The 27,289-nt window shown below is 34.3% G+C and overlaps 1 protein-coding gene across 3 annotated transcripts in view; it reads left to right on the top strand.

Annotated features, from left to right (window-relative positions):
* Nucleotides 1-27,289, top strand: part of OXR1 (oxidation resistance 1) — a 431,786-nt gene that overhangs the window by 244,569 nt on the left and 159,928 nt on the right. The window contains exon 1 of one of the 3 annotated variants that reach the window (XM_079105190.1): nucleotides 21,899-22,198. The exons of the other annotated variants lie outside the window; for them this stretch is intronic. The gene's annotated coding sequence lies outside the window, so the exon portion shown is untranslated. Of the gene's footprint in view, nucleotides 1-21,898; nucleotides 22,199-27,289 lie in introns of those variants that run through there. 3 annotated transcript variants of the gene reach the window in all.

Consider the following 27,289-nt stretch of genomic DNA (forward strand, 5'->3'; position numbering starts at 1 on the left):
GGTATAAATACAAGAAAATACAAACTTTTAATTACTTGCTTTTATTACCACTTGGGTATGTTTTTTCTCTTATTATAGACTAAAAAGAAGTAGCCCATCAGTAGTTAAATTCTGGCTTTTGTTTATGATATCAGCTTAGTTCAAAATGCTGGGTCCAAGTCTTAAGTTCAGTAGTTTGTTTGGTTTTGGCCTGTGTACCTGACCTATGTAAGAATTAGTAATCAAGTTGAATAGTTAGTGGAAAAATTCTCTATGTACTTTCCTTCTCATATGAAAATGCATAGAGTTCGAGTAGAAATATATAACTGAGCCAAATATGAATGCCTTTATGTAGAAATCACTCAGACAGAGTATACTGGAGACCATCTCCTGGCCTCTTGCAGGCCTTGAGAGTACACTTATGTGCACCTCATTCCTCATTAAGAGCTCATTAGATGACATCCCTGCCAAAGCAGTGCAAAGTCCTTCCTTGAACTGTAACCCTTCCCTCTCTGTCTGGTGTCTGATGGTCAGTGATTGATGGTCTGCTGATCTTTAGGGAGGAAGAGCCTGGAGGTTTATCTTTGGTTGTACTGTGTAAGTGGAAAGGCCATGTGGTCCCCACCTTGTTTTTCTCAAGAGCAGTACTTTCATTGAGGGATTTTTATCCTATAGTTCCCCTTCTGGGGAATTCTCCTGCAAGTTAACCTTATTATTAAAGGCATTTAGTAAGGAATACAGTTAAAATTATATTTCTCCCAAGTGTCATCTTAGAACAACTGATAATCTGATGAGGAATCTTTTCAAAAGATGAGCATGGCTCCTCCATCCTTTTTAAAGTATTTTTTGTTTATAATATTAATGCTTAAAATGAAAAGCATGTGAAAATGAATTTTGCATCTTACATTGAGAACATTCAAGTTTTCCATATCCAAAAGACATAGTTTTCCATTCATTTTCCTTTGAAAAACAAACAGCATCATGCTAATAAATATAAAATAATAATTATCCTTGTCAGAAAGTGGTCTAAGCTTTGACATTTTCGACTCTTGTAGAGATATAATAAATTTGCTTATACCAATATGTATATTAAACTATATTTCTATTCATGTGCATGTTTGTTCTATACTTATCTACTGTTAAACCAAAACAGTTTTCTGATATGTATTGTTTAACATCTTTAGAACTTAAGAAATAGGTAAAATATATACCAATACTCATTCTTGTGCTAGTTAATAAGACATGATGTGAGTTAAATAAACTCTGAGAATCAAACATACTGGGTAGATTTCCTATCCCAGAGCAGTAGCTTTACATATAATGCTCTAGAACTAGAATTGTGCAAGATGATAGGTGATGTCCTAAAGGAGAAAAGAAAAGAAAAGAAAGAAAGAAAGAAAGAAAAGAAAGAAAGAAAGAAAGAAAGAAAGAAAGAAAGATGACATAAAAGTGAGTATTTTTACTTTAGGTGTATATTTGACTTAATATATAGTTTTTTGATAGTATAATTGAATGTGAGAGCACTTTTGGAATATACTGGTTATAATTAATGAGTCTTAGGCTCAGTGTTTTCAAATTATCATAAGGTGACTTTTTTCCCAAGGTTTCAATTACACATAAAATGAAGACACTCTAGCCTTTGATTATGATCAGCTTAATAAAATACCCAGGACAATTTATAAACTTAACTACTGTTAGGTTTGGATATGAGGTATCTCCCCAAAAGTTCCTGTGTTAATCCAGGAATATTCAGAGGTAAAATGATTGTATTGTGAGAACCGTAACCACATCAGTCCAGACTGCCATTAGCAGAGCAGCTTTGCTCCACCACACCCTTCCACCATCATGTGCTGCCCCACCTCAGGCCCAAAGTAATGGAGTCAATCAACCATGGACTGAACATCTGAAACCATGAACCAAAATAAACTTTCCTTCCTCTAAGTTGGTCTCGTTGGGTAGTTTGATCACCAAACCAAACAAACAAACAAACTGAATAACACAGCTACATGCTCATGTTTTGAAATAGAGCTTTGCCATAGAATTTGAATTGACTATGGAAATATTAATTTGGGGTCAATAGATTGGACAGTATGCTAGACAAATAATATATTTAAGTGTCATGTCTAACAAATTATGTACTGACATTGTAAAATTTTCTCATCCACTTGAAGAACATAGTAATTATTTGGGTCTAAGTTCTGTAAATTGCTTAGTTTATTGAAATGATATATTCATTAGTAAGCCTTTCCCTTTGAATATTTTTGTAGGAAATATAAATTTACATACAACTGCTAAGACTGCATTATTATTCCATTGAATGGAAAACTTAATTTTTCTTTGATTTTGGGACATAGAGCAGAGTTCACCCTACTCTGAGTTGTAAAAGTAGATGAGCAGAGTCTTCTAGGAAGAAGATGAAATTGGGTGTAATAGAAAATTGTCTAAGACTTTGCCCATGAGGAAAATTTGCCATGTCCATTTGGAAAGACAGCTCTATTTACCTGTATGGTAATAAAGAACAAAATCAGAGCAATGGAAGCTTTTTCAATCTCGCTAGAGATTGTAATGAGAAAAATGTACTGGGAAATCTTAACCTAGGCATTGCAGCAAAAAGTGTGTTCTTGTTTGAGAATTCTGTTGTCCTCTGAGTAATACCAGCACTCCACAAAGTAGAGCATGGAGCAAGATCCTTGCTTAGGACCTCCCATAGCTGTTTTAGTAGTAGATATTATAAAGCAGAGAGAAGATTGAAAGGAGGTTTAGGAAGCCAGAAGAAGCAGATTTAAACACTCCAGGCCCTTTTGAATCGACTATGAGTGCTGTCTGTAAGCTTACTGAGTAATGAAGAGGCAGCACCAATTTGTTTCATATTGTTTTATTGAAAACTGGATTTAGGTCATTCCAGAAGGCAAGGCAAACTGAGACCTGGCAGGGCTGAAGAATACAAACATTATATTTTTAAGATCTTGTTAATTGTCTAAGTATCAGAAGCCACAGAGTACAGTGATGAGTGCATGCTTGGACATCATATGACAGAATTTGCATTTCGACCCTGCCTATGTTAGCTGGGGGGAATATTTAATATCCCTTGGGTTCATTCACTTTATTCTGAAAAGAAGGACCTAATCTATAAGTTGTTATAATTAAATGAGATCATGCATAGAAAACTGAGTATAGCAGGAAGTCAAGTGTCCTTAACAAGGAACAGATACTAAAGAAATTGAAAACACTTCAGCAAAAGCTAAAGAGAAGCCCCTTGTTATGCAAGGTGACCATCAGTGCCAAGCTGAGCTTTATATAATCTTTCCTTCCTGCTTATGCAACCTCCCTGCTGGTGCTGCTGCACCCTTTCCTGTCTATGTGCATCACCACTAAATGTTCCTTCTGTCTCACTGTGTCTCCCAACAGCTAGCCTGAGCTTTCCTTCCATAGCTCCGGGCCATAGCTTCTTGTTCTCATCAATGGCAACTGAGCAATTCCCTTCCCTCATTAATTGTATCACCTTGGAGGTAGTTAAGCAGACCAAGCAAATACCCACCTGCAGTTTTCTTTATTTCCAATATAGAAATAAAGAAATATCCAATTCTTTCCTCCTCTTCTCACACATAATGCACAAACTCCAATTTGATTCAGTTCTCTCCCTTGGTGTTTGCTCTAATTGTAGTTAATGAAACATTTTCTACATTGAGGCCTTTCAATTAATTAAGATTTCCTTCTTTTTCTATTAAAAGAGACATAACCCATTACCTGGAAAGGCTGATCAGCAGGATTTAAAGAAACCTTTCCTCTTTATTCTACTTACAACTATTAGAAATCTCTTGCCGCCTTAATGAAACAGCTGAAGCATTGGAAATACCTTCGTAGGTAGCTGTAGGTTAATGCTCATTTTAAAATGATATTTGAATTATAAGTCATAGAGCTAAGGACTATCTTATCCACCAAGACTATCTCAGCCTAGGTTTCTCTTAAATGATAGCAGTGATAGCCAACTCAGGTCAGTAACATTTTCCAGGCATGTTCATCTAAGTTACAGAATTCTAAATCCAAGAATTAGCAGAAAACACAGTGAAACCACTGTTTTATAGAATTCTACATTTTTTACTGGGAACAACTGTATTGTAAGGTAGTTCCTAAGGAAAAAAATAAAAAGAGCAAGTCTTATCCTAAATTCTACTTGTTGAACTCTTCAATAGGATTCATTTATCCTATATCTCTATAGGCAAATGAGCATAACCTTGGCTCAGTGCAACAGGAACAACCCCTTATAGTCATAAGGAAGAGCTGCTAGTCTATTTAGTGTCAAATGCCACTCAGATTACAAAAGAATCTTTCTTTCTAAGGTGGAATCTTTACTGTGACTTGTTTTGTTTTTATTTTTAAGAGAAGAGACTATCTGAATAAAGAAGAAAATGAAGCAAGGAACAATTTGAACATACCTAACCCAGACACTGAATTGAAAATTGAAGACACATCCACAAACTAAAAAACCTTGCCACTTGTTACCATTAACTTCAGCTATTTGAAGTCATATGTAACTGACTTTGAATTCTGTCTTTCCCATTGGTTAGATTTCTTTTTAACTTTGAAGAAGAAATTTCCCGTCTCTGAACTTTCATTATTGTTCTGTATCAGTTAGTTATTGACTGCATAACAAACCAATTTTAATGAGGCTTAGATGGGTGATTCGTCAGGTCTCCTCTGAGTTTTCTTCTACTTCTCATGCTTCTATAGCTGTTCTTAAGAATATTTATCTATTTTACCCCCATTCAGGGGTAATATTCAAGATATTAAGCAACCAGCTCTGTAGAGGCTTGAACCAGTCAAGTACCCTCTGTTTGCATTACAGAATCACAAATCTGGATGCTGCCAGGTGGTGGTTAACCCTTTACTCTCTGGATCTTCAGGTGGTCTGATGAGTCAGGTGAAGAAACCTGGACAGTGAAGGAGAAGGCAATCTGGGGATTGAAGTAGCAGCTACTTGTCACACAGTATAAAAGTATATCTGATACACACTGGTTAGATCTTAGCCTGCCTTACCAATATTATAATCATCTTCCTATCCAAGTTGCCCCAAGTCTCTTGGTATCTTATTACTAATATAAATCATTCTTCAATTAACAGTGGTATTCCCTATGTATTTCACACCCAGGACACTGTTCATATCCATGTATCTCCCTGTCCCACCTGCCCCAAATTCCAATTAACCTACCTCAAGAACAGATATAGGTTAAATAAACCCTTCTCTGGAATTGAGCACTAATTCTTAATTAAAGAAAGAATGTCAATGATTGTGTGTTAGACCGAGAATTTTCCACATCTTCATGTCAGCTTCCATTTTGATAGTAAATTCTATCTTTATTTTTTTTTTCCTTCTGGCATTTTTACTGTAAGCAGTCAAGAAAAGCCATGTCATGTCCTCAACATTTTGCTTGGGTATTTCTTCTGTCAATATTTCTATTTTATTGCTCAGAATTTCCACCATCAATAAAACCACCACATAAACAATAAAGTCACTTTTTTTTTTTTTTTTTTTTTTTTTTTCTGTTTTATAACAAGGATGACCTTTCTTCTGGTTTACAATATGCTCTTTATTTCCTTCTGAGACCTCATAAAAATGATCTGTGATGTCCATGCTTCTACCAACTTTCTTTTCATGACCACTTAATCTCTAAACAGATCAAAACTTTCTATATAGTTCTCTTCTTCTAAGCCCTCCTAGAATTGCCCTTAAGTCCCCTTTGATGGCATTGTAACTCAAAAACATTCCAGTATCTGCCTTTACCCAGTTCCAAAGTTATTTCCTCATTTTTAGGTATTTGGTATAGTGGCACCCCACTTCCTGGGACCAATTTTTGTCTTAGTCCTTTTGGGTTGTTATCATAAAATACCTTAGAATGAGTACTTTATAAATAGCAGGAATTTATTGCTTTCAGTTCCAGAGGCTGAGAAGTCCAAGATTAAGGCATCAAAAGATTCATTATGCAGTAAGGGTTTTGTCTGCTTCATATGTGGGGCCTTGCAGAAGGGCTAGCCATGGGGTTGGGGATATAGCTCAGCTGGTTGAGTGCTTGCCTCAAAAGCATAAGGCCCTGGGTTCAAGTCCCGAGCACTGCAAAAAAAAAAAAAAAGAAGAAGGGCTAGCCACACAGTTGGGCCTCTTTTTATAAGGGCACACCCTCCATTTCAAAAGGCCTCATGGTTTAAAACGACGGAGAAATTTAAAACTAAATGTAATAAGGAGAAAGCCAGAATCTCTTGGGTAGAGCCCAAGAGTCTGTATTTTAAACAAACAATCTTAGTGGTGCTGAAATTGAAAAAGCATAGACTGTAGTGTGTTGCAGCACCTGTTGTAAAAGGGTCCATAACTATGTAATAGAGACTTAAGCTTGCCAAGGCAAGTTTGAGATATTCACTGGTTACAGACTTCTGCTTCATAAGCTACTTCAGGTTTTACCTCCACGCCATTTTCATGTAACCCACCCATAAGCCTCTCCTGTTAGCACTGATACTCTTGACTCACTTATTTTATTTCTGCAGGAGCTGTATAAAGTTGGCCAGGATTGCTCAAAGCAGTCATCCAGAGGTAGTTCTTGTCCTGAACCCTGACATATAATCTGGGGACATTCTCTGAAGCATCTGCCTGCCCTGACTTTAACATTTGCTGAGCAAGGTGTCACAATCACTGGGGCTCCAGATGGTGGTGGTGTCACTGGACATTCCTGAGGGGAATGTAGATCTCGCTCTCTGATCAAACCATACTGCTACATTCCATCTCGTTTTCATTCACTATGCTTTAACAAACTTGAATTAGAAATTTACTTGTTTTGACTCTCATGGGGTTATTTCATTTTCCCACTATTAGTGCCTCTATGGGTGCAAGGAGAAGAAACAGAGGGCACTTTGACTTTTATGCAAGCTTGTTGTGCATATGGAGGTTTCTGGGATGTTAAGTTTACTTACATTCAAGGCTGGTGGACCTGATACTTCAGGTAAGTTCCTTAAATTTTAAAAAGATGACTCACTGCTTCACCAGATGCTCTATGATTTCATCAGCACCGCATGCTTTTTAAAAATTCTGTTTAAAAAAGGGGAGAAACTTACTTTAATGTCACTTTTGTTTTGTGCTTTTCCTAGAGAAGAATGAGTTCATATCCATTTTTTAACTTCATCTGTTTACATTGCTTTTCTGTGAGCACATTGCTAAATAATTACTCAAGTAAGGAGTTACTTCTCTGGAGTTGGCTTGCCAAAATTCATTGTAATGCCAAATACAAATATTAATAAAATGAGGACCATTTGGAAGCTCACACTGATGTGTCAAAATAGTAAATATATTGCATAATTTTAAAATCAATCTTTTATGCATCCCTTCAGAAAACAAAATTTTCAGGATGAGTTGATAAGGGGTAAAACAAACTAAATAAAGATAATAACTAAACAATTTTTAAAAAATTTTTGTGTAGCTCTCCATTCTGATTTATTAATAGAGTATCTTCAATTAAAATGTAAATGGAATTTATTGCATAAGGCTATCTATTTGGATTATATGCCATCACTGAATAATTTACTCACAGCCACTGAAAAATGGCCAAAATAATGTAGAATTATTGCTTCATGATTCAAATTATGATATTTTATGATTGTTTCTCTCTAGTGCTGGGGGAATGTGACCCTGAACAAGTTTTGATTCTTAGTCTCTGGGTTCCCACGTATAGTATGAGGAAATTGAAACACATCATCTCTAAGATCCTTTTCTAATCTAAAATTCTATGACTCTTTACATTATGTACCTTATTATATCTTTTCTTCCATTCTGTCAATCAAGTCATGAGAGAAGGACTGTTTTGGAACCAGTATGAATTTAAATCTTGTTTCCTCTCTTCCTAATTCTGTGAACATGAACAAAATATCTTTCTGAGCTGCTTCATAGATGAAAAAAAAGGAGAATACCTACCTCATGGGATTATGATAAATAAATAAGGAAGTTTATAAATTGCCAAACACAGAATCCTTCATTTGCCAGGTTCTCAATAAATTGTATTTCTTTTCTTATTTTATGTAATTTTGGAAATTTCAGATCTGCCTTTTCTATGAAAGCTTCAGGGCACTCGCCTTTGCTCTCTATAGAAAAGATTATAATCTTGGAGAATATATTAGTAGGATGATAAAATATAGATCAAAAACATGGTAGAAAATACCTAAAAAATCATTTTTTTCCTTCTGAGTTATCTTGATAAAAAGAATTATGGAATCTACTGAAAACAATCGTCCTTCCTGAAGTCTAACATTGACCTTACTGCAATACATATATCTAATCATGAGAAAGTGACTTTCTTCTTGAATGACAGGAAATATCATTAGCTCAGTTGTTAACAATAGCTCAGTTTTTTAAAGTAACATGATTATTTTTTCATCATATAAGATACTAAAAAATAGAAGCAAATAGAAGAAATTAAGTGTAAACACATTTTCCAGAGAAAGCTACTTTTCTAGGGAATGTGCCACATTTTCTAACTGCATGTAAATATCGTGTAACACATTTGCACACATTTGCAAAAACATTTAATCGCATATGGTTCTACGCTGGCACCATATCAGGAGCTCCACAAAGTCTGGGAGGTGCTTGCCTTCCTTCACTGCTTTGTTGCTGCATCAGCATCTAGAACCATCTGAAGCATGCTAGTCACAGAGTGCATTCTCGGTACTCTTTTTAACCTACTATATCCTCTCTGTCTTTTCTGTGTCAATAAATATAATTCTCTATCATCCTTTAAATCATTATATAGGGTTCTAAGTATAAATATAACCACAACTTAATTGACACTCTATTTTTAAGGGACCTGCCTGGTTTTCTGCTCATTCATTTTTGCCTATAGGAGTGTTTAAGTTTTAAGCCAACCTGCCTATAAATAAACTTATTCCCTTCTTCTTTCTTCTCAGTGATTTTCTTTTTTTTTTAGTATAACTTCTTGAAAGTAGAATTCTTAAGTTCAAATAATCTCCTCACAATGTAGGGTAACATTACATATTGCAAATTGTTTTCCACAAGATAACATAAATTTACAATCCAGTTAATGCAGACTAGCCATTTCCCTGAGCTGTTGTAGATATTAGGCATTATGTTGACAAACATTTTAAAAATCAGCTTAAAAAACATTTAAATGCATGCTAAATGCTGAGTGGTAATAGTATCCATTCTGCATGCTATGTTTCCAGCCTAGGACAGCTTTCCAAACCATTTTCCAAGATTCAAGATCCATTAACCCCACAAGGATCTAGCCTTGCTGAAACAGTATAAAATAATTTCTGTCTTGTTTGTTTCACTAATTTGGTTAATTTAAAAGAAATGATAGCAAAGTAGTTCATTCATATAAATTTTTCACTGACATTCTCAATTTGACATTCTACCATTCTACACTAAAATCATTTTCAGTAAATCATATTTCACATTTGAGTAGTTTGATTATATTGTTCATTTAAATTAATCCTAAACTGTTATGAAATCCAGAAACGCTATAAAACTCTGAAGTGTTTATAGTCTATACAATATTTTTCCTTTATGTAATCAAACATTAAATCTATGTGGGATATCTTGTCTTACCAAGGTAAATAGATTATTATTTATATCTCTAGGTGCAAATGCTTTGAAACAGGCAGAACACGTTGCAGCTGAATGTGGCCTTACATAATTTTCACAGCTACCACATTCTTGTCAGCATACTGTCATGGTGTGGCTTTGGTAGTTTGATCTGAGTTTGACCCCCAACCGTGATTCATGCTCACATTTTTATCATCCATTTTTATGTGAACAATAAATCCAATAATATCCAGTTGTGCTTCCTTATGTTCTCTGACTTTGACATTCAGGACAATCATTAATGCTGCCTCCCCTGTGTCTACATTTCCAGAGAAATTGACTTGAGATTTTTTTTTTTTTTTTCCTCTTGAAGATATTCTAGACTATCTGGAAGTACATAGCCAATTATTTTGCAGTATCTGTACTGCATAGAGCTCAGTTTGTTATGGTCAGTTTGTGGTTTCCAATATCTTTAGACATGTTTTTGTGGGCTGGGGATGTAACTCAGTTGGTAGAGTGCTTGCCTCACAAGCACAAGGCCCTGGGTTCAATTTCCAGCACTGAAAAAAAAAAAAAAAAGACATTTTTGCTATTTATGAAGTACTCAACATGAACAGTTAGGAAGGAGGATTAGTGACAATGTGAAGACTGAGAAGGGAGGGAATGGAGACTTCGAAAAGGAAAGAGTTAAACAGGAGAAACAAATGGGAAACTTAAACTTCAATGCATGCTAGAAAGCAGTGATAGAAAAATAAGTGAAGAGGCAGGCTTCCACCTGCAAGGGAAAGAGATCATTATGGAAAAGAACAGTGCCACAAAAAAAAAAAAAAAAAAAAAAAAAAAAAAAAAAAAAAAAAAAGATCAAAGGAGAAAGAGAAATTACAGTAGAATGACCAAGAATCATGCTTTAACAATAGAGCTAGATTTGAACTGTGGGGCTCTGACTAGCTTGGAGAGATGGAAGAAAAATCTGAAAATAGCTCTTTGGTAAAGCATCATTTGAGACATATGGTAACTACTGTGGCTAAAAATTGAGAGAGAAAGTAGTTACTAGTTGTCAGATTGTTCAAATTAACACAAAGGTTTTTTTGTTTCTTTCTTTCTTTCTTTTTCAGAGTCAATGAAATATGTCTTAGTTTAGAGACACTGAAGTTATCTTAACATGGTCTGGAAAATTCTCAATTTTCCCAAAGCATATTTGCAGTTCTTAAAATGTTAGTCAAATCTATTGAGACACGGGTAGCCAAATTTCCCAAACTCACGTATTAAAGAATACCTGCATTAGCCTGTTTTTATTTATTTGGAATTTATTATTCATCTTAGGCAAACTAATGTAAGGAAAGGAGTTGAGCTTCAAGACCCAGCAGCTGGATTAACTGTGTATGACTTTGGGAATCTTGTCTTCATGAGCCTCATTTCTCACATTTGTTAATGCTAAACCTACCTTCTCAATTTTTGCATTCAAAGTAAACTAAGCATTAATGTTTCTTTCCCACTATAGTCCTATGCAATATAAGATCAGTGCTTTATGAAATTCAACATACTAAAATAATGTAATTATTAAAAAAAAAAAACAGAGAAAAAGAAAAAATACGGGCTACCTTTAAGGGAGGGGATTGGTGTCACCAGAAGTGTGAGATGAATTCTCATTGATTTAATGAATTTTTCTCAATTTCTTCCTAATAGGTTGCTTTTGGTTATAATTAACAGATAATCTGTCTCAAATTGATTTAAACAAATTTAAAAAGTTCATAGGCACATGTGACTGAAATCCAGAGATAAAAAACTTAACATGAGGCTGAACCTGTCTAACTGAGATGGTATGAGAAGGACCCATTTCATGTTCTCTCCATTTCTTGACTGCTTCTCTGGTGCTGGTTCTATTCTGTGCAGTTCCTGCTTTGTAGTCCCAAGATAGCTAACATGTTCACATTCAGGCTTCTTCATGGTTTAGATAGCCAGTATAAAGTTCCTAGTGTTCTAATGTGAGTAGTTGAGAACCTGAACTTCTTACATGGTATCTCCTTCACATTCAGCAAAGAAAAGTACAAGTTATCCACTCTCAAACAAAATCCTGATGTTTGGCCTAAATAAATCAACTAAGAGCACTTGTCCGTTATATCACAATGAAGCAAGTGGGTATGAAGTTATATCAATTATCTTAACCTTGAATCATGGATTCTATTTCTAATTTGGAGGTCAAACCAGCTATATGAGGAACATTGTTTTTTGTATTCATCAGCTTGGGCTGCTGTAACAAAAGACCATAGACAGGGTGGTTTAAATAATAGAGTTTTTTTTTTTTTTTTTTTTTCCCCCTCACAGTCTTGAGTTTGAACCTCAAATTTCAGGGAGCCAGAATGGTCAGGTTCTGAGAGGGTTATTTTTCTGGCTTGTAAATAAATGTCTTCTCATTGTGTCCTCGTGTGGGAGAGAGAGAGAGAGAGAGAGAGAGAGAGAGAGAGAGAGAGAGAGAGCGCCAGAGAGAAAGAGAGAGCAAGCATGCACTGTTACAATGAGAGCCCCACCCTTATGACTTCATCTAAACCCACTTATCTCCCAAAGGTTGATCACATCACATTGGGGGTTAGGGCTTCAACATATGAATTTGGGAAAACATGATTCAGTCCCACAGTATTTTGCCCCTGACCCCCAAAATACATGTTCTTCTCACATGCCAAATACATTGATTCCATCCCAACAACCCTAAGTGTTATTTCACCATCAACTCTAAAGTCTAAATTTCATCAAAATGTCATCTAAATAATTCATATTACAATTCATCTTGAGACAAATCGCTCTCCAACTATAAAGCTGAGAAACCAGGCAAGTTATATTCTTGCAAAATACAATGATGGACAGACAAACCTAGGACAGAAATTCCTCTTCCAAAAAGGAGAAATAGAAAAAGAGGAAGATCGAGTCCCAAACAAATCCAAAACTTAGTAATAGTAATATACTCTGTGTGTGTGTGTGTGTGTGTGTGTGTGTGTGTGTGTGTGTGTGAAGAGATTTTATAATAAGGGATAGACTGTCACAGCTATGGAGGCTGAGAAGTCCCAAGATCTCCAGTCAGCAAACTGGGAGCAGAAGAGAGCCAGTATGTAATTCCAGCTTGATTCTGAAAGGCTGGGAACCAGGAGAATCGATGATGTCACTTCTAGAGCAAAATAACTTACTTGAGTCCCAAGAAAAGGGGATGATTCAGCTCAAGTCTGAAGGTTAGAAAAATGGGCATCCTCAGGCAGGAAGAGTTGTCTCTTACCCTGTTCTCTCCAAGTCTTCATCTGATTAGTTGAGGCCCATACACATTAGGAGGGCAATGTACTCTATCCAGTCTACCAATTCAAGTGTTAATCATCAAGATCCCATCCATGCAAACACACACAGAATAATATTTGGCCAAATCTCTGGATAGTTACTCAGGTTGATTACTCAGGTTGATGTATACTCAGGTTAATTTTATAAAATTAAAAATCAAAGGTATATCCAATATATATGCATATACATATATATATCATATATTACATGTATCTTATATATAGGTATTTGGAAAAAGGAAGCTTAAGGTTTATCTTTTCAGAAATTAAATTTAAGCAAATATTTATTGAGTGACGTATTATAAGAAAAATGTCTGCTTGATAGAGACTATATTCAGTGATGATTCTGTTAAATAAATTTAGAAGCATTGGGTCAAATACTAACTTTCTGCATATATATTTTGTTTTCTGATGTTTTCCATTAGTGAGAAACAGGCTTTGGAAAAACTAAATTTCTTATATATCCATTAGTTCTGCAAATAAAGCCATTTTCAATGTTTGAACTATATTCTTTTGCTCTTACTTCTCTAATGTAGTACAGCATTTTAAGACATTAAGAAAGATTTCCTTATGCTTAACATGTCCAATACAAAGGGCTTGGAATTCTATTGTGAATAATTGGGAACCCAATTCTCATTTTCAGCACTGATCAGAAGGCATGTGACCTCAACATACTTCCAACATTTCCTGATGAATAAATCCATTGAATCTTCTCCATCAATTGGGGCTGAACCATATAGGTTATAATAAGTGATTTTTTTTTAATTTGGGAAAAGAAGGCATTCATTCTCCAAAAATCCTCATATGACTTCTGGGACATCTGGTTTCAAGTATCATGGTATTCTCCATTTGCAAATAGCTATATTAATTGGCTTATAGAATTGGTTATTTAAGATATTTAAATGTTGGCAAATGGCTACTAAATATAGTGATTTCAGTTTTGTAATAATTAGTGGTGATCTAATCTTCTAAAAGAAATCAACCAAACCCAGCTGCTTCTGCTAAATAACAGCAGTGATAATTAGCATCCTAATTTGTCTGCTATAATAAAGACCCCACAAAGTTTATTTTTGTCCTACACAACAATCTGGGACTAAGTGACCTCTTGGCAGTTTTTTTAGTGTCAAGGCTAGATATTCCTTCAAGTTCCTCTGGATACTTTAATATTCAACACCCATCTCTTGGTTTAAAATGACTTCTCTTAGTACCTCCTCCATCATCTGCCTTTCAGCCAGGGAAAAGGGAGAACCAGAGAAGTACCCACAGAACTTTCTTTGTAGAAATATAACCCAAAAATTACCTCATTGGTTCTGTTCATAAAATATTCAAATGGCTATACTTGGAAATAGTGAGTGTGGGTGATAAGGTCTTTTGCTGAACAGTCATATGACAGTTCAACCCACCATCACAATAGAAGATGAATGCAAATATAGAGGAGAAAACTATCAGACCCTGGCACATAGCCTCTGAAGAAAGGAAGGCACTTAACTTACTCTCCATCAAACTGAGGGGCAACTGCCCAATTCTTCCAATAAGAGTACTAGGTTGTCTAAATGCAAACTATCATGGAGAGAGAATAGGATTCTTATATACAAAAAATATGCTTCTACTATAGTAACCATGGGTTCTAGATTTCAACATTTTCAAAACATGTATTCTTTATTTCTGAATTTTTGAAAAGCACATTTGTAAAGTTTTGGAAATATTAAAAAATATAAAGAATTTAACAATCAACCATAATTCCATTAGCCAGAGGTAATCATTAAAAATGTGTACATTTCTTTTTTGACTTTTCTCCACATAACTTTTACTTTTATTTACATATTTGGGAAGTTTTGCCCTTTTTTTTTTAACCAGATAAAACATACTTTTTTGATATCATTAAAGTGTGATTCTAAATATCATTTTTATGTTTGCATTAATTTAAACTATAGAAGTATCAAAATTCATTCACCATGTTGCTAATAGTTATGCTCAAAATTTCCAGTCTGATAGTATTAATATTTCTACTATGAACATCTTTGTACATACATTTTTGTCTGCATTTTGAATTATTAGAATAGAGTCTTAAAAGGGTGGGAAGATTTTAAAGACTTAATCCATGTTGCTAAATCACTTTCCACAAAGCATTGTGAAAATGTCTTCTAATACTAGTTCTTTTTTGTGTTATGCTCACAAGCTTTATTATAATTAAATAAATTTGCGCTCAGTTGATCATGTAGAAAAGAATGTTCCACAGATCCTCCATGGCTGATGAGCTTGAGTATGGTTTCACAGACATTGGTAATGTTTTCATGCCTACATTAAATTCTGTGATTTTGTTCACTTATTCATCCCTCATTTTAATGGACATGTAAACACTCCCGCCTGTTTTAGACACTCCAGCTGGTACAAAGTGGATGTAGATAACTAATCTAATGGCACCCACATTTGTTTACATAAAATAAATTTAATGATAACAACCAATTTGATTCCGTCAGGAAACTGGAGGAATGCATTTTTAAAAAATAAGAGTAGGAATTAATTTGCTTAAGTGAATGGCACCTCATTTATGTGCCAAAGCTGATGTATTTTTCTCAGAAGACTTTAAAAGCTCATTCAAAGCACATTAACTCTGAATTTAGATAGTCTTAATGCATTTGATTTTATGATTTCTAAACCTTTGGCAGATTAGAAGTGGCAAATTGGAGGAGAGCAGTACATCCACTAACAATTAGTGATAACTGAGAGTAACATAGGAGAGCACTGTTGTTTATAACACACGTATGTGCACACACACACACACACACAAACCCTGAAGTCATGTTTTTTAAAATAGTAATGTTTTGTTAATAGTGTTTAAGTAAATTATGGCTCATCTATTCAGAGATTATTAAGTCCATATTTATTAATTTTACAGTTTTAATATCATAAAAAAATACCCATTATGGTAAGAGAAGGAAGCTGAATATAACTTTGCAGATAAAAATTTGGTCACAAATATTATTTTTTAAGTTGAAACGAATTCCTGAAGGTAAATACACTGAAATGTTAACTATGATTTTCTTGGAAGTGGGTATATTGTTTCTTTCTCTTTTTTTTAGTATTTTTTCATTTTTAATATCATCTACATTTTCTAAAATGCATGTAGTACCCTAATGAAAATAATTAAATCTATGTCATTTAGAGGAATATTTTGGAAACTTAAAAATATTATTATGTATATGAGTAACATAATTATATAATAATTTGTGCTTATAATGTTAAGCAAGTAAATCAAGAAAAAAATATAATTTGGTTCCACAGGCTATATTGTGAAGATCTAGGAAAGGTATATTCTGTTTCCAAAGATTTTTAGCCAGAGTAAAAAATAATTATGTAGTATATATAAGATATAAAATGGAAAACAGAAGAGATGCAAAATACATAATTGGGATGATTTAGAAAATTATTATTAAGGCAGTAGTCTGTATTAAATGATTTATTCTTTAAAGTAATGATCATAATGATTAATCACCCATGATGATGTTAGGAAGGAAATTCTTAAATTCAGTGAGACAAAATATAGTTAGACAACGTATATTTAGAAAGAGTGCTCATACTATACAAATAATATTGTAAACATTTTCAAAATTGAAATTGCATTTCAGGCCAGTAGAACCTGAAGAATTTTAATTCAAAATAGAATTTTAAATTTTTTCATATACACACACCTTGTATTTTTGTTGTTGTTGTTTGTTTTTTGTTTTGGGATTTTTTTTTGTTGTTTGTTTTTTGTTTTGGATTCTGTTGTTATTGTTGTTTGTTTGTTTTGTAGTACTGGGGATTGAACCCAGGACCTTAGGCATTCTAGGTAGGCGCCCTACCACTGAGCTATACTGCTAACCCTTGAGGAAGGATTAACTTTTAAATAAATAATTTTACTTTAAAGAATTTATAGTATTTTCTAGAAAATTCTCAAATGTATGAAACATTTCCTTTAACAATAGTTTATAATTAATCACCAGCAGATTTTCTAAATTAATGATATTAACAATTAAATCACATGATTTTCCTTTTTAAATGTTGTTACATTATATCTACATGTGCCAGTTTTTAAGATATTTTCTCTCTAATTCGAACCACCCTTCCTTGCTGAGCTTTGTGATGCTAGGTCTGGGTGGGTCTCTACTTTCTGCTTTGCCAGCAGCTACCTGCTAGATACTGACAATAGAGGGCACCAGAGAGAGACTGCAAACTGAAAGGAAAGGATTTGCTTTCTGGTTGGGTTACAGTTCCTTTGAGTATCTTTATCTTTCCAGATTTACTCCAGCAGGGACCACTGATTCCAATGTGAACTTTTCAAAGATTTGCAAAATCAGACCTATTTACCCCATTCAGAAACACCAACATTAGCTGGCAGTTTCCATCTGTAGAGCTGTAGAGCTCTGGGGTATGGCCTCACAGAGGTAGGTTTCACATTCAGCAAATAAAAACATAGAACACCCAGGAACAGGTGTTCAGGGTTCCTGAAATTTTAATTTCAGATAAATAATGAATAATCATTTAGTATAAATATGTTTCAAATATTGCATTTTCAACTGTGTGTCCCATATTTTATCTGCAGTTCTATGCAGCCTCCATTCTCTATAAGCCTTTGTGTTTTTTTAATTTCAACTTTGCTCCCCAGCCCTTAAATTAGTAGCTGCTTCCAGCAATTGCAACCCTTTTGATGATAACTTAGTGTTATCAACTTTAGAACAAACCTATTCTTCATGTTCTATTCTGTCTCCTGACTATACTGCTAGAACTTAATTTCCTAAAGAAAAATATTGGTATTGATAACATAGTTTTCCTGTCAGTTGATGTTCCCATGTATAAGTTAACATGGACACCTGTGTATCCATGATAGAAAGTAGCTGGACTTCTTTTACTTTGAAAGAAATGAGTTCATATGGAGAATATCCATAGTTCTGTATGAGTGAGGATCACAAATCACGGTAAGTCTCATACATACTGTTATGGGGCACAACTTAAGAACAGACCAATCACCACTGAGAAGTCCAAATTTGAGAGTCTTTATTAAGCCGGCTGGCTGACTGTCTCATACAATGCCCCAAAAAATGGCTATTGGGAGAACAACCCTGACCACAGGGTTGTAGGGGTTCTTATACCAAAAATCACATTAATCATAAGTGTCTGTTGCTATGATTTGAAATTACACATTAACATCATGAGATCATCCACAGAGGGGCAGTGAGTTAAAATTACCCTTACCTAGGTACAAACTAAAGAATGGTTACTAACATCCACACAATTACTGTTCACATGGTATATTGTTTAGGAGCAATAGGAATCAAAAGAGAGCAATTCTTTACTACATAGGAGTTGTCATTGTATATTATTAAACATGTCACACCAAGTAACTGATGATGGACACAGAGGTGGGGTGTTCCCATGGGAGAAGCTTATTTCCTATATAACATGGAGTCTCAGAGCAAAATGGAGTCTGTTTAGTTATTTCCTTTAGAGTCTGGCCTATAACATTCTCATGGAGCCAGATCTGTCAGCCCATCACACATACCTTATCTTCTTTATCGACATTTAAAGGAATTCAGAATTTATTTATAGAGTGCATTTGTGTGGGTAATTGTAAAAATATGACAAAAAGTACCAGAAGAAAAAAAAATTCTGGACATAATGTGGTTGTAGAATATAGATCATTGCTAACTTGAAAAATAGATTGATTTTGTTGTCTTCCTTGCTTCTAAGTTCTGCACCCTAAGCACTAACTAAATTCATTTGTTAACCAAATACTTAGCATACCTAGTTACATATTCATCTACAGTGTTTACATGGTGTGTTAGTCTTACAAACAGTTGTCTGAGTTCTAATTTACTCTTGACCCTGTTCCTGTCATCCTCTTAATTCACCCACTACTACAGTGGTAATTTTGACCACCTAGATTGTCTTCTCAGTTTCTTTCCTAAGATGAAAATATACTAAGCTCTTCTAAAATAAATGCCACCTCCTACCTTCCTGATTTGGACTGCCCTTGCGTAACTCCTGAAATTCTTGACTCCCTCCTCCTTTGCCTGTCTCTAGGGATAACTCTTTTGATTCTAGGCTATCTGAACTGACTTTGGGCTCCTGGCATGCCTCAGGCCACATTTCTGCCTTATTGCCTGGCTTTGGTTGTAATTCCTTATTTATGGCTGTGTTTGGCCACTTGAAACTCATCTCTTCCTGCCTGAAACCCTCCAATTGCTATTCCTTGACACTTGAAACTCCTCCCCTTTGATTTATGTCAAACTTCTGGTTTTCCTCTGGATCTTTTCATCTTATCTTAGGCCCTGGGTTTGACCTAGCCTTGCTGCTTCCCAGGCCTGCCTAAATAAAGGATCTTGCTCTTTTAGCTAAATGAAATGAGTAGGAAAATATACACAAAGTGGTAGAAGAAAGTGCCCCTTTCTGCACATCAGGTTATCCATGAGCATCTAAGGAAAGATGCTGGAAGTCTCAGGACTGAGCTTGCTGGTTCAGGAGCCAGGTGGCCTAAGCTCAGTGTTGATAAAATTACTTATTAGTTGTGTGATCTTAGGCAAGTTTCCTTCCCTCTCTGAACCTCAGTTTTCTTCACTATAATTTGTGTCTCAAGATTATTGTGCATATTAAGTTAAATCACCCACATATATTTCTTAGAGGTGACTAGCACATAAAAACATACTCAAAGGTTAGCTGTTGTGTTACATTATTCCTCAATCGTGATATTAAATGATTTTTTTAATGACACAACTATTGCTCCATCTTTATGTTACACCTATTTCCATAAGCAGAAAAGGGAGAAAAACTACTGTTAATAAATAGCCCAGAATCTTATTTCAGCCTCTGTTTGAAAGGCCAAAAAATGTATGAATCTGAGAAATACAGTGATCAGAATGGAGGATTAGGCAATTAAGGGTTGAGATTATTTTGCATTTTCAATGTATAGGTCAAAAAATTATATATATACAGCCTTTTTTATCCATGATTGTGAGCCTGCATGTGATTGACTTCCACTTTTTTCCTTTAGACAGTGAGTCTACAAAGAGGAGATACTAATCATACAGAGCCTACATATATTTGATTCTTAAGAATACATTTTAACTCTAAAATAACTCTAAAGAAGTTATTATTTTCATCTATATAATATTAAGATTGAGTTTCTTACCAAGCAAGATTACAATTCTTCACATTGAGTTTCCTTTCAAGGTTTTAGTAAAAATTAATTCTACAGGTGAGGAGATTCACCTAAAAATGTAAAGTTTACACTTGTGCCCAGTGTGACATGGCAAGTATAACAGCAAGTTACCCCGTCATATAATTACTCAAAATCTGCTGTTCTTTCTGTTGCCTCAGGGTGATGTCAGAACTCTCTGGTACCTCATGGGATGTCACAGAGTTTGAAGGTAGCCATGGTAAAATGAAATACTTGAAAGAATCTAATAATCTACAAAAACTAAATAATTCAAAAAACTAATTTTAGAGACTCACAAAGCAGTTTGATTTTGTTTTATCCCTCAGAAATACTGAGAAGAAAAGTTCTGTCTTCAAATATCTCTTTCAATAAAAAGTTATTGTAATAATAGCCACAATTTCCTAAGTGCTTGTTCAGAGCCAAGCATAGCAGTAAGCATTCACATGCCTCATCTATTGCACTGCTCCACAGGTGGTTACTACACAGGTAGAGCTCCACAGGTAGTTACTATACATTCATAATACAGAAACAAGAAAGAAAACTTAAAAGTTTAAAGAGGTTCAATAACATGTCTAAAACCACATAGTTGCTAGGTGGGGTAACAGGATTTAAACAGGCCCAATTATGATTCTATCAATATGCGATTTGTGTTCCATTTTATATGATTGAACCTTCAGAATTTGTTCAGTTCTTAAATTCAGTGAAGTTTGGGGTAGCAATGATTGGTTTAACTCCAAGATGTCTCATTGGTCTCGTGGCACCAACCCAAAAGCTCTTACCATCCAAGACTCAGAGCACAAATGTGTGTGTTCTGATTGACCATGTACTTCCAGCCAGCTGCACAAAATCACCATTCATGATTTAGGTTGGAAAACTTACACTGATGATCAGTATTTCTTCCTGTGTATGTTTGGTAATTGTAATTCTAACTGCAAAGAACAATAGGCAGAGAATAATTTAAATAACTATCCTTTAGAGCATTAAATCTTTTTTTCCCATAGTCTTAATCATTTTTAAATGAACAGTTCACTAGTATAAAGTATATTCACCCTACTGTGAAACAAATATCCAGAACTTTTTCACTTTACAACTCTGAAATTCAGTATCTATTAAACCGTATCTTGTTTTCCTTCTCCACCCAGCCCCTGGGAACCAGCAGTCTAATTTTTGTTCCAACGAATTTGACTAGATACCTCATAGAAATGGAATCATGTGGCATTTGTCCTTTTGTGATGTTTTTCACTTAGCATAATGTCCTCAAGGTTAAACTACGTTGTTGCATGTAACAGATTTTCTTTCTTATTAAGGCTAAATAATATTCTGGCATATTTATATGTACTACATTTTGTGTATCTATTCACCTATTGGTGGACATTTGGGTTCACTTGGTTGTTATTAATAGTGCTGCTATTAGCATCATATAAAAGTCTTCTCAAAATCCTGCTTTCAAGTTTTTTGGCTATAAACCCATTATTGAAATTGCTGGATTCTATGGCAGTTGAATTTTTTTTTTTTTTTTTTAATTTTGGGGAAATCTCCATACTGGCTCCCATAGCGGTTGCATCAGTTTACATTCCCACCAATGGTGCACAAGGGCTCCAGTATCTCCACATCTTTCCCTAAACTTGTTGTAATCAGTAACATATTATGTCTTTTTTTCATTTCTTTTTGATGAAATAATATATTTGACTATTTTAGAAAATGCAGTAGACAAACTAAATTCATGGCTGGCATATTTAAATGTTCTCTAGTTCTCTAAATGTTTAATTTCAGAAGCTAAATATTTCCCTGAGCATTCCTTCAGTAAATGAATAACTTGCTCTTTTGAACCTAAAACACTTATTTCTTTCTTCAGTCTTTTAGCTACCACTGTCTTCCGAGCATTGAAAGCTTCTTAAAATTAGTCATAGGAGAGAAGAGGGACTGTGGAGACATCTCACTTCAATAGTCTGCTAAAGATGGAGAAAAAAGGGTGCTATTCAAAGACATTCTGTTTTAGTGATTTAGAATTCAGGATGGAAATAAACCGAATGAAATAGCAAGAATATTTGAAAGAGAACTTGATAAGCTACTGCTGCAGAAGGCTCAGTTCCAAGGAAATATGCCTAATATCCATGAAGATGTGAAGTAAGTTTCTAAAATTCATGCTTTTCTATTTTTTTAACTTCTCATTGCTCGACATGTCAATCATTTCTTAGGAAAAGCAGAGTCCTGGTACTAAAGTGTAGAAATTAACCAAATAGAATAGAATGTAAAAAACTGATTTGTATAGCAGACCTTCTATGAAGTAAAGTATCAGAAATTGTCAACCTTTGGCTTTAAAAAACAGTATTCGTATATGTGCCATCTGTAACATTTTGATTCCATGGTTTGGATTTTTTTAAATTTAAGCATTTATCTTATTTCTATTAACACTGCTTGATTTTTCTTATTTTATTTCCTATTTCCTTAGTAGAAACTTCTAGAAGCAAGTATCTTTTTTTCATTCCAAACATGAGAGTAGATGAATAAAATGAAATTATATTACATTTCATGTCACCTTTATTTATTCTGAGAACAATGTAGAGATTCTTATAAGAATGGCTAGTATGAGGAAAACATTAGATGGTTTAACATTCTCCAAGCAGTAACTGGTAAATTTTCTAAAGCTATCACATAGTTTATAAAAATAATGAATAAAAGAAGACAGCAAGGGCTGGGAATGTAGGACAATTGTAGAGCACTTGCCTAGCATGCAAGAGGCCCTGGGATCAATCTCCAGCACTGAGAAGTGGAGGAAGATAGCAAGACTGGTAGATAATTTTTTTTAAATAAGCACATATGTAAAGAAAAACAAGTGTTGGTCAAATTCTGTATACTTGAACAGACATAAAAATAATCAGAACATTTTAGGTTAAATAAGATTATGTAGAGGCATAATAATCTGTGAGAGTTAATAATAAGCTAAAAGCAAAGCACTTGTTTTATGTGGCAGCTAAAAATAGCAAACCTGGGGACAAGGAGATTTTGCTTCCTTTATTCTGTTCTGGTTAACTAGCATAGTGAATAAAACTGAAATATTTCTGTGACTTTTTTTTAAAAAATTTAAACTTAGCCTTTGCAAATATAAACAGGCTAATTTATTATTGTGTTCATGAGTAAATCTTAATAATGAAATTAAGGAGAAAAATACCACTTTCTATATATATTGAAAAAAAAAATGTCCAAGCAATACCAGTGTTGTATCTCCTATCATTAAAAAATAAGTAACTGAAGCTTATCACCTGACCAGCAACCTTATTTCATTAAGGAATCACTCATTTATCATGTGTTGAGATTTTTGGAGAAGTCTGTGACTTAGTCACTATTGAAGAGACCATGACACAAATAAGAGCTTTCTTAGAGAAAATCAAGAAGGAAGAGAGAAACATAGAGACATTTGGCTTATCTAAAAAACATTTTAGTAATAGATGGAGATAATGAACAAATCCAGCCAGTCATTACATATTTTATTCCTTTTTAGTCTAGCAGTATATTTGCCAAAGAAATTAATAAATTCCTCCAAAATTTACATTCATTTGTAAACCTAGTTAAACTTGTTTATACATTTCAAACTATATTTATGTAATTTTTAACAAAATACTTTAAATGGCTGATGAGATCAACTTAAAAATATAAAAAGCCAGTCATTGCTAAACCCTTAAATAGCCCTCTAAAATTAATAAATTGAGCTTATAAATTAGATTCTCTTAAGCACTTCATTGATCTTAAGATTTCCAGTAAAAAATGGAAGATTAAATACATCCGGTAAGCTATGTTCCTTTTCTATACTCAACTAAAACAACAGTAAAAGGATTTTCTCAAGAAGGAGGCATAGGCTAAAAGGACCAATCACAGAGGAGGAGATAACAGCAGCAAAACACTGGAAATTGAAAAGCAAATAGTTTAATAGTTTCAAGAAATCTAAGGCTAACAGTGGGAAAACTGAGAAGCACCACATTTATAGTGCAGAATTCCTAAAAGCAATTGGTGATATTGAGTATTTCAGAATGCAGTAACAAAAGAGAACATTTAAAACCTATTTTAAAAGTACATTGGCCCAGGAGACCTAAATTAACTGATATTAGGAATTCTCCTAAAAATCAGCTCAACAAGAACATTTTACAGTAAAGACTCAGTCAACAAGTTTCATTTCCAACCTGCTTTTAGAGCTTTACTCTTTTTTTTTTTTTATTGTAAACAAATGGGATACATGTTTCTCTGTTTGTACATGGCGTAAAGGCATACCATTTGTGTAATCATAAATTTACATAGAGTAATGTTGTTTGATTCATTCTGTTATTTTTTCCCTTCCCCCCACCCCTCCCACCCTCCTTTACCCTCTATACAGTACTTCACTCTTAAAGAGTAAAAGCTATTAAAGAAAGCTCTGATATGAGAATATTGACCAAACCAAGCACACAGTAAGGAATAAATAGAAAACGTATAAGGAACAGAATATATGTGGGAAGAAAAAAAGTCTTCTAAAAACATTCTTAATATTCTCAAAAGAACAAAATCAATTATGAAACCCGAATAGAGTGATACAAAAAGAAATAATCCAGAAAACAAAACAAATATGAGCAATTAAAGATATATTTGCATAAGTGAAAGACACAGTAAACACTGGCTGGACTTTAAGGAAATCTTCCTGAAATTAGGATAGGACAATAAAAATATTAAAAATAATAAAATTATATGGAAATTAGAGAGCCAGCCGCAGAAGTCTATCCACACAGGAATTCTAGAAATAAATGCCAGAGAAAAAAGAGAGGGAAAAAATTAAAGAAATAATGAAAGAAATTTTCATGGAACTGAAGGATAAGAGTTTCTAGGTTGAAAGGACTCAGCTACATGAATAAAAGTGTACTCAGTTGTGGATGTAGGCATGTGTTAGATGTGAATAAAAGGTGTCCTCCAAAAACCTCCTGTGTTAATGCAGGAAGATTCAGATTGCAGTAGATGTAACCTACTCAACTCCATCCAAGTTTGAATGGACAAACTGGGGGTAACTGTAAGTAGATGGGGCAAGCCTGGGAGAGATGAGTGACTGGGGCATGCTCTGAAAGGATTCAGCTTCCTGTGCCTACTTCCCCCAACCTTCTCTCTCTGCTTTCTGGCTACCATGAGGGGAGCAGCTTTCCTCTGCCATGATGTTCCACCATGATGTTCTGCCTCATCTTGGTCCCAGAGCAATGGAGTCAGCCTTTCATGAACTGAACCTTTGAAACTGTGAGCCAAAATAAACTTAGCCTCCTCTAAGTTGTTCTTGTCAGGTATTTTGGTCACAGTGATGAAAAGCTAACTAACAGCACATTATGAAATGTCAGAAGATTTGTGCCAAATAAAAGATATTCAGCTTTCTAGGAGGATGTTTATTTAATGGAGAAAGAATTAAAATGACATAAGACTTCTTTACAGAAATACTAGACACTAGAAAATAATGGAGTATGGCTTCAAAATTCTAATGGCAAATTATTTCCTATCAGAAGTTTGCCTAAAATTATAAATCAAATTTCTGAGTAGAGTTCCTATTTAACCTACACCCAGTATCTCTATTTTTTATTTTTACAACTTTACTATTTGATTATACTATTTGTAGAAAAATGTGAAGAGACGGAATGATTTGAAGAACATAAAAATATCCAATATCTCTCTCCCAATATAGTAACAAAGGATTATGTATATTTACATCTAGCCTTTTTTTATTATGTTCACCTAAAAAAAAGAAATTTCTGAGTAGAATAAAACCATTTTACATATGTGCATTTAAGACAGTTTCTCTTGTGCCTAAATTTCTTGGGTGATCACCAATAAGAGAAAATAATGGGATATGGAATCTAGGAAATAGAAGGTGTTCATAAGGAAAAAGTAAATGGAATCCCCAAAAGGGTAATTGATAAGATAGGTTGGAGCAGTAGAGAATGAAGAGTGGGGACTGAGAAAAAAGAAAGGTTTGGATGAACTGTTTAATCTATGAAAAGTTTGGGAGAACTGGTGAGTATCTTCTTTATTTCTTGTGTAACTTTGACAGAAATTAAAATGAAACATATAAGGAAACAAAAGATAATGGAATTGTTATGTTAATTAGAAAAATCCTTTTTGCCTCTACAAACCCAACTTGAATAATATGTTGTTTTCATGTTCTACTTTACTGGGATTAAGTCACTCATTCAACTATGGAGACTATCATCATTTCCAATCCAATGCAGCAACTGTGGTCATGGTTTTGGTTTGTGGATCTTAATTCCAGAACTAGGCTACTTCTAGGAACATTCTGTCCAAATTACAAGTTAGCATGCCAAGTCCAATCTTCTAATGGGATTTCTAAAGCCCACCTCATTTGTTGTAACTCAGTGCATCGTGTGTTCTCTTACTCATTTTCTTTTCCTATAACCTCAGGCAACTTTTATTCAAACTAATTTGCTGGGAATAAACCCATTAACGAAATTGAACTTACCTTTTTTCCCAGGTAGAATCCAGTGATCTTGGGGCTGGGGTTGTGGCTCAGTGGCAGAGTGCTCGCCTAGCATGTATGAGGCACTGGATTTGATCCTAGCACCACATAAAAATAAAAAAAATTATTGTGTCCATCTACAAATGAAAGAAATATTAAAAAAGAAAAAAAATTCAAAGAATTCAGTGCTCTTTATAGTACTTTTGGTAGTATGGCCATTTTGACAATATTAATTCTGCCTATCCAAGAACACGGGAGATCTTTCCATCTTCTAAGGTCTTCCTTAATTTCTTTCTTCACTGTTTTGTAGTTTTCATTGTAGAGATCTTTTACCTCTTTAGTTAGATTGATACCCAAGTATTTTTTTTTTTGAGGCTATTGCAAATGGAGTTGTTTTCCTCATTTCCCTTTCAGCTGTTTCGTCGCTTGCATATAAAAATGCTGTAGATTTATGTGTGTTGATTTTATAGCCTACTATTTTGCTGAATTCGTTGATGAGGTCTAGAAGTTTTCTGGAGGAGGTTTTTGGATCCTCTAAATATAGAATCTTGTCATTCACAAATAGTGACAGCTTAAGTTCCTCTTTTCCTATTCGTATCCCTTTAATTTCTTTAGTCTGCCTAATTGCTCTGGCTAGAGTTTCGAGGACAATGTTGAATAGAAATGGTGAAAGAGAACATCCCTGTCTTGTTCCCTTTTTTAAAGGGAATGGTTTCAGTTTTTCTCCATTAAGAATGATATTG

This window comes from Sciurus vulgaris, assembly GCF_902686455.1.
Source record: "Sciurus vulgaris genome assembly, chromosome: 1".
Lineage (NCBI taxonomy): Eukaryota > Metazoa > Chordata > Mammalia > Rodentia > Sciuridae > Sciurus > Sciurus vulgaris.